Raw genomic sequence first — 8,725 nt, 5'->3', positions numbered from 1 at the left:
AGTTTTTCTCATAAGTTAGTATGATACCTACTTTTTCATATCACCTTGAACACCGCAACTTATTAGATGTCTTGAATGTATTTTTATTTTAATTTGTCTTTCTGAGAAGGTGCATTTTCTTTAGAGTTTACCCTGTCTGTGAAATGCTTCTATCTCAACCTCAGGTGACAGTTTGGGCCTCCCCCGTATGTATTTTTTTCATATATTCCTAAGGCCAAAACTCATACAGCAATAACTATCAAATTCTCGAGGAAAGAATATGGTAATATTTTTCAAAACAGTAAGATTTACACAGTGAAAGCCTCACGAAAAGCACAAATCGCATAAAGGAACTTTTTGTTTCTGGTAAAGGTATATGATTTGGAATTCCTCGGTGGAGTACCAACAGAGAAACCCTGGAAGGAGACTAGCTTGACAAAGACAAGGTAGTTTTGCCTGATGAAAACCTTTAAAGACACTGTCACTGAAGACAGGACCACAGTTTACCTTGTTGACTAATGGGTATTGCTAATCTATCAACCTACACGGTAAGATAACATACATAACATGTTTTGACCATGGACCGTCCAAAAGCCATTTGATAATAACCTGTGGTTTATTGGAGTTCTATAATATTTACACTATTATCACTTCTCACACATATGAAAACATAATAGGTCACCTACATAATGGGACACGCCTCTTATTGCTCCTTTAAAATAGAAATTTAACATTACCTACCTTTCTCCAGTGACATGTTAGATTCATGACATAATTAATTATGTTCTTCCTTTCATTAAAATAATTTATGAGAAAGAATCTAAGGTAAGTCCTTCCCATCCCTACCAGGCCCAGGAAAGAAGAGATCCTCCCCTCTCCTCCATTCTTACCTAGCTGTGTAGAGAAATTCTTTGTAATTTTAACATCAAGTAAGGAAACTGTGGTGAGAGTGTGGGACAAGGGAAGGGAGGGTTGGTATGCGGGAAACATAGTAATAACTTCTAGGCATGTGGCAGACGCCATTCACTCTGTAGTGAACAAAGCACTAGACTAGAAGTCAAACTCCAAGCTGGAGTCTTGGCCCAGATCTACCTCTTACTAACTGCATGGCATTTTTCTTGTCTTCAAATGGAATAATGTCCTTCCAGTGTCATCCTCAGGGTGCTTGAGAGGTTCAAAAGAGGCATAATAGGTGAAATCACTGTGAAAACCTAAAGTGCCAAGTGTAGTACAGAGGCCTCTCTTCACTATGTATGCTACTTAGTCAAGAGCCTGGGCCCCAGGGTCTGACCCACCTGAGTTAGAATCCTGCTTCTGCCTCATAGCAGCTGTATGACCTGGCTGAGTCTCACTCTCCAAGCTTCATGTTCTTCATCTATAAAGTGGAGAGTACTAATCCTCAAAGAGTTATGTGGATTTAATGAGATCATAAATGTCACACTCTGTGTCTGAAATAAAGGTTTTTCAGTGAACACTGATTCATATCATCAGTGAAGAGTTAGTGCCGTATCGATCACCTCATTGCTACAGTGTTGGGGGAATGAGACTCATCAAGGGTACTTGGCAAACCCATCACATATAAAATTCATATGTTACCTCCTCATTAGAAGCTTTCCTCACACCCCAACCCCACCCCAGTTCATTAGTCTCTCTCTCATACTTCCTGTTGCAATATTCTATTGTATTTATTAGGTATCATTTTGCTATTTATTTATTTATATATTTCTTCTACTAGATTATAAGAAACTTGATGGCAGGACTCTGTCCCATTCATCTCAGGATCCTCCATACCTAAGACAGTGCCTACCTCACAGCAGGCACTGAATAATAATAGCCTGTAGATACTATCTTCTGGAATTGGATACATGAATATAAAGTATTCTGCTGCAAGTTACATAGAGAAAGAGCAAAGTGCTCAGGATCTAGGGCAGCTTTGACTCTGGCATTCTCTCCTGCTCACTTCACACTGTGGTCATATGCAGGTCTGGTGCCTTGGCTATGCAGTTCAACCAAACATTCCTAACTCAATTATTTTGCTGGTCCTGTACAGCCAATAAAAATGAAGTGAGACAGTGTTGGGTGTAAATTTTTAAAGTTCAGTTAACTTCATCTTTCTTCAGATTTTGCATCCCTAATATAATGTCACAAAATCTTGAACTCCAAACCAAACAGAACAAACCAAATCATCTCAAACTCAGGAGACTAAAGCGGGGGCTAAGAGTAAGTAAATTTGATGGCTTCCCACATTGTGTGATTTCTAGATAGAACTGCAAGACCCCACTCTCTCCATAATTTTTTTTTTCATAAATCTTTCCCTCCTTCCAAACGAGCTTGAAATTCTTGCCTTCGTAAGTTTATGTACATGTATATGTATTTGAAGTGGTAGTAGGGGGACTAGACATGGCGTCTTCAGAAAACCTTTGCGAAAATGCCTATCTTTTCACTGCCTTTTCTCATTAGCATATTTGTATCATACATGGAAATATGCCTTTTATTTATTTATTTATTTCATATTTTTTTACACCTACAGCATCTGGTCTTCCTACGCGGTCTCTCATTCAAGTACTAACCATGCCCAACCCTGCTTAGCTTACGAGATCAGATGGGATCGGGCGTGCTCAGGGTGGCACAGCCATAGACAAGGAAATATGCCTTTTAAATCATAAAAAATTACCATTATTATAACACAGAATAATTTATCAGGTCAGTTTTGTGGTCCCACAGAAAACAATTTGCCCTTAGGGAAAGAGAGATTGGAAAGGACAGATAAATTTTAATTACGGGCCTCAGACGGCTGTGGAATTGGAACCACATGCAGCATGGAGAAGGTGGACCAGAGAGAGGTGACTTAATTAGAGCCTGATCCCTGCACAGCTGGAGAAGAGGAGTAATGATGGAAGTCAATGTCAATATTCAATCCTGTTGACCCTGGAATGTACTCATTATTCTTTCTGTTATTGTTGTTATCAAGTAAGGCTTACTGAGTACTGAGCATGTGCTAGCACTAGGGCAGGTCTTAGTATGCAGTGGCATGAATGCAAATATGATACCTCCCTTTACGGAGCATACAATCCTAATGTTAGAGACAGATATTTAAACAAGCAGGCATACTGATTAATATTTAATTTTAAAACATGCTGAGAGATAAAAGGGCAAAGAGCAGTCAATTATGAGAGAATAACGGAGCATAGGAATCAAACTTTTGGAGTAAGTGTAAAAGTGGATTTGTCTTGAAATTAATGACATTTAATCTTGAAAGTCTCTCATTTGCATGGGCTTTTTCCTAAAGCTATGGAAATATGGGGTTCATATGGTTACGTTTTTTGTAAAATTTGCAAATGTCATATATTTAAACTGTAATCAGTTAGAACTATTGTCTCTCTCGACTCTGGTTTCCCTGTCATATTCCTCCTTATGTTGTGTGGACCTGAAGGGCCATAGGCATTTTGAGGATCTGGTTAGAGAAAAATTGAGATGGGAGTACACTTCATTTGGATTTCATGGGACATGTTACAAGGTGTAGATAACTTACTGTGAGCATCCAAATGTAGGAAAGGTTTCCTTCCAGGCTTTTTACCAATGTATATATTTGGATGATCCAAGGGTGCGGGCCAGAAGTGTCCCCTGATATGACTGTGTCCTTCAATTCCTGACACCAAAAGTAGACAGGTAGTTGGGGAGAAACCAGCTTTGAAATGCAAGGGCAAGATGGAGCTTTTTCCCTGTGCAAAAACAATATGACTTAACATTTGCATAACATTACTAATAAAAAAGTTGTAAAGCTAAAATAAACTTTTCTAAACTGCCATAATAAAAAAAAAAAGTTTGATTACTGTAGTAGAGGAAAACTAAATTATCTTCTTATTTTCACTATGGAAAATATTTCATTATCATTGTCATATGAAGGGACAATCAAAAGATATGCAGCCATGTCATTTATATCTCAATTGAAAAAAGTTATGTAGCCAGAGAATGTAGGGAAAAGAATTATCAAAGCAGTGCTTATGGTACTAGTTATATTTTCTAATTTACTATTTTTTGTGATGCCTTTTCTTATTCTAAATAAATATTCACTTTTGAGTGCAAATTTATATTTGTGATTTCTAATTGCTTTCCTCAAAGAGAGCCTCCAAATTATATAAGCCTCTAGCCCCATAAAACCTGCCCCCAGCCACAGCTTCTCTATAGAGATGACTTTTCAGCTAAAACCCAAGGAAAATGAAGAAAACCTCTACAAGAAAAGAAAATCTGGGGCAGCAGAGAGAGCATAAGAAAAAGCCTGGCAGAGGGAACGGGCTTGAGGAGTTCACACGTGAGACCACACGTCTCGTGTATTTCTAGCAATGCTTATTTAATTATAAAAATAATGCATGATCACTGTAGTAAATTTGAAAAGATCAGAGAAGCACAAAGAAAAACGAAAGAACTACCATATCTATCCCATATTTTTACTAGAAAAATACAATTGCTCCAGTTATACCACGAGGGCTCTGGACCAGGTAAGGCAGCTCTAGAATGATCTGAAACTTGACAGGTTTTAAAAGCATTGTACAAACGTAAAGAATCTGAGTAAGTGAAATAAGTCAGAGAAAGACAAATACCATATGATTTTACTTATATGTGGATCTAAAAAACAAAACGAACAAACAAAATAAAACAGAAACAGGCTCATAGATAGAACAAACTGATGGTCATCAGAGGGAAGAGGGTGGAGGGAAGGACGAAAAAGGTGAAGGTGATGAAGAAGTACGAACTTCTGGTTATAAAATAAATTAGTCACGGGATGTTAATGTACATCACAGGGAATTTCATTAACAATATCATAACTTTGTATGGTGACAGATAGTTACTAGGCTTATCATGGTGATCATTTCATAAGGTGTATATAAATATATATGTATGTGTGTGTATATATATATATTTACACACACACGCACACATATACACACACACACGTTTCAAGTCACTGTTGCACACCTGAAACTGATGTTGTATGTCAACTATACTTTAATAAAAATTAAGTATTAAATTAATTTTTAAAAATCCAGTTGCTTTCATTATCACTATCACTATCATCATCATTATCAATGCCTAATCAAAAAAAACAAATTTAAAATATACTCCTTTAAATCTTCTGACCAGATGATCTAGCTATGAATATCTACATAGCACCTCTTAGAGAGTAAAGACATAGGTGAGGAGGGGTCCTTTAGGATTCCTAGTGAAGTGAATATTTATTGTTCTGCTTTCTAGCTTCTCCCTTATTCTAGAAACAGCCCCTCTACTCTCCTCTTAAAGAACTAATCTTATCAGTGTTTCAACCATATCACTTTAATAGAAAGTAGCTATCACAGCTCCTCTTCCCAACTCCCAAACTCAACTGATGGTTTGGGAAAGGGTACATGACCCATTTGGGTCAATCTGAATTCTACCCCCATGGTTTTCTAGCTGGAGTTCAGAGAAGACTGGCCCCCTCTGTAGTGGGAAAGATGGGAGATATGGGCCTGAGAGAAGCAGAAAGCCATTTTTCAAGCCAAGTAGAAGTTAGTCTGAACCAATATGGCTGAGGATTTGGGAAAAGTTGCAGAGAAGAAAGATGAAGAGTGTCCTGTCCCCAGAGAGTCCCTGTTTCTAGGCGTCTCTGAGACCTAGATGCCCTAACAGCTTTCCCTGCTGATGGTCTAGGTGAGATAGTAAATTATCCCCTCCTTTCCTAAGTTAGTTCAAGTTCTGTGTCTGCTACTTGTAACCAAATTATCCCCCAATATGCTAAGTTTGAATGCCTCCTGTGGATCTTTACCATGTTGGATTTAGGGTTGCTAATAAAGAAGAAAGGAACAAGAACTAACATATATTTAGTGTCTACTGCATTTCAGGGACTATGTGTAAATTTCTTAATTTCTTCCTTACAGAAACTCTGGAAAGTAGGTATTGCTTTTAGAAAAATTGAGTCTTATCTATGCTTACCATACGATCGAGCAATTGTGCTCCCTGGTATTTACCAAAAAAAGTTGAAAACTTATGTACACACACACAAAAAAAACTTGCATCTAAATATTTATTGTAGCTTTACTCATAACTGCCAAAACTTAGAAGCCATTGAGATATTTCTTATATTCAATTCATATAAAATGGGGGGAAAAAGAAAGAAAATTGAGCCTTAGTGCGGTAGGTAATTTGTTCAAGCTCTCACAAGAAGTAACAGAGGCAAAATTTGAACTTATATCTGACTGCATATCCCACTCTTATTCTTCTGCTACATGTGGCCCATTGTGGGGTCTTATAGTAGAATTCAGAAAAGAGATATTTACACAAATAATATAATAAGATATGAGCTGAAGCAAACAAGGAGAGAGGAAGCATTGAGTATGGACAGATGCACTGCCCAAAGGACCACCCAATTCTAGGTACCAAATAGGAATCTCGAAGCTTTATTACTGCTTTTAAAACCTGTCCTTATCATGAACCTGTCTGTCATCATTACTTGATAAGAACGTTAATCAAAGCTCTTCACTTAAATATGTCCAGATCCATAAGCTGAAGATGGAAATTAAAATCTTCAAATACAGCAATTTTATTGGGCGAGGAGTAATGTTTAACCAAGTTAATAATAAAATGTGGAAAGATCAGCAAAATACAGCCATCCAAAGATAGGGCAGGGAAAATAGGTCTAAATCACATCAGAAATTACTTAAGTCCTTTATATGGGAAAACTGTTGGCTAATAGTGAGGGCTGTTGAACAATGAAATGGGTTACCAGGGCAAGTTAAAGAATCTCATCTACAGGCCTTTAAAATAGTAAAATTTGCTTGGTCTGAATGGCTTTACGTGTGGTCTTCCTTGAGGCACGGTGGGGTCAGGGAGCTACAGAGGGAGAGATGACCCCTCCAAATCCCTTCCCGAAGCCTGGGGTTCTCCCTACCTGATAGTCATCACCTTGAGGAAGGGGCTCTTTGCCATCAGTCCATATGCCCACTCCTTCAGTTCTTGCCTACCTTAGAAATGCACTAATTCGCAACTGCCGTAGAAATGACTGAAATATTTAGACATAATGGAGGAAGTTTAATAGGGTCCAGTGGGAAACCCAGGTGTTTAGATCAGCTTAAAAATAATAACCACCTCCCCTGCCGAGGGCTTTCTATTCACAATCAGCTCTGCTTTTATTCTTAACCATAAAGGCTACCTCAGACAGGAAATTATTCACGTGATTGGTCTTTACAAGTGCTGTTGGGTTTAAACTGAGGGCTGTAGAGGTCATTAGTGGGCAGTCATGTGATTAACCTTTGCTAGCCCGTTGCTTTTCACACTTTGTTAACAGCTTCCATTATAGCCCCTCTGAGTCTTGAGGAAGCCGTTTATTGACAGTATTAAAAATACATAGCTACAAATTCTTAAGAGCCTCGTGTTAAAGAAGGAAAAAAAAAAAACAAACCCTCCCGACATCTTATAGCCAGCCAACAAGGGAATGGGAAACCACTAATTTGCTAGAAAGGTTTATCAAAAACTGCATTAAGTAACACTACACTTACCTCAGTGGCAGTCCCTGATATCACTCCTTCCTTTCATCTTATATATGTTATGGAGACACCGGAGAATTTTTAAATTTGAGGCAAGAGCTATAAAATCTTTGGAAGTATCTGAGGCTTGGACTCTGTTATTTCCGAGAAAATTAGTTTTTTCATAAGTTTGGGGAAAAGAGAGGAAAAGAGGTTGATAAAAAAATTAAAATTTAAAAAAAAAAATCCCCCTTAAGGAAAAGTGAAGCCCTCGCCCACATAAAACTACCAAAAGTTTCAGAAAGAATTTTTATGTGTGAATCAGTAATTATTCTGATGTGAATAAATGATGGTTGTTTAGTTTTCACCCCTCTCCTCACCCCCACTCTGGGCTATAAAATGTCTTGGGAGGCATTTCCTAGAATTGTTTGTGCAAGAAAGACCATATTGATGTTTCCCAACCAGTGATATGCATAAAACCTACTTAAAGGATGGCATTCTTCAAGTGATCCCCGGACCATGACCCCTCCCACTGCCCCTCTGACCTTCCTGCGAGAACTGAATGGCCTTTCCATGACACCCCACTTCAGCATAAGCTTTTTTTCCCAAGCACTTTCCTTTTATTTTCTGAATTCTAGTGAAGAATTTAACTCCCATCCTCAGAAGTATCTAAAGCTTCCCCACTCCTAGGTCACAATCATATTCAAGGGGGTAAAAGGCCCAAAGGTGGTTCTTCAAGAGGCTTATCGCCCCTGATGGGGTGTGTGTGTGTGTGTGTGTGTATGTGTGTGTGTGTGTGTGTGTGTGTGTATACGTATATATGTATATGTACATACTGATTATAGATATAAAATAAATGTATATATAATACGTTGTGTGTATATATATATATATATATATATTACACACACAATAAATATACACATAAATACATACATATTGTATATAATAAATAAGTGGGAAAGAAAACCATTAGAAGTCCACATAAAATTTCCATGCTGAAAAGATTAAGAGAAAGGGACAATGTACAAAAGGAGAGATGATTCTCTTTCAACTGCTTTGAGTTTTTGTTTTCTATTTGATGCTACTGCTCTAACTTATTCATATGCTGTTTCACATGTGCAGCTATAGACCCAAACTCTTTTCCTGGGAAAAAGAATCACAGGGCAAGTATTATTTCTCTCAAAGAAAAATATAAATTAATTAATGCTCTTATTAAAAGAAGACCAGCATAGTCAGTGGAACTACTG

At 37.7% G+C, this 8,725-nt stretch overlaps 1 pseudogene; it reads right to left on the bottom strand.

Annotated features, from left to right (window-relative positions):
* Window positions 1-2,500: 2,500 nt before the first annotated feature.
* On the bottom strand, window positions 2,501-2,619 carry LOC111734270 (annotated as a pseudogene).
* Window positions 2,620-8,725: the final 6,106 nt, after the last annotated feature.

This window comes from Pteropus vampyrus, unplaced genomic scaffold (assembly GCF_000151845.1).
Source record: "Pteropus vampyrus isolate Shadow unplaced genomic scaffold, Pvam_2.0 Scaffold14, whole genome shotgun sequence".
Lineage (NCBI taxonomy): Eukaryota > Metazoa > Chordata > Mammalia > Chiroptera > Pteropodidae > Pteropus > Pteropus vampyrus.
Note: the sequence above shows the minus strand (reverse complement) of the source record. Positions and strands in the feature narration are given on the sequence as shown.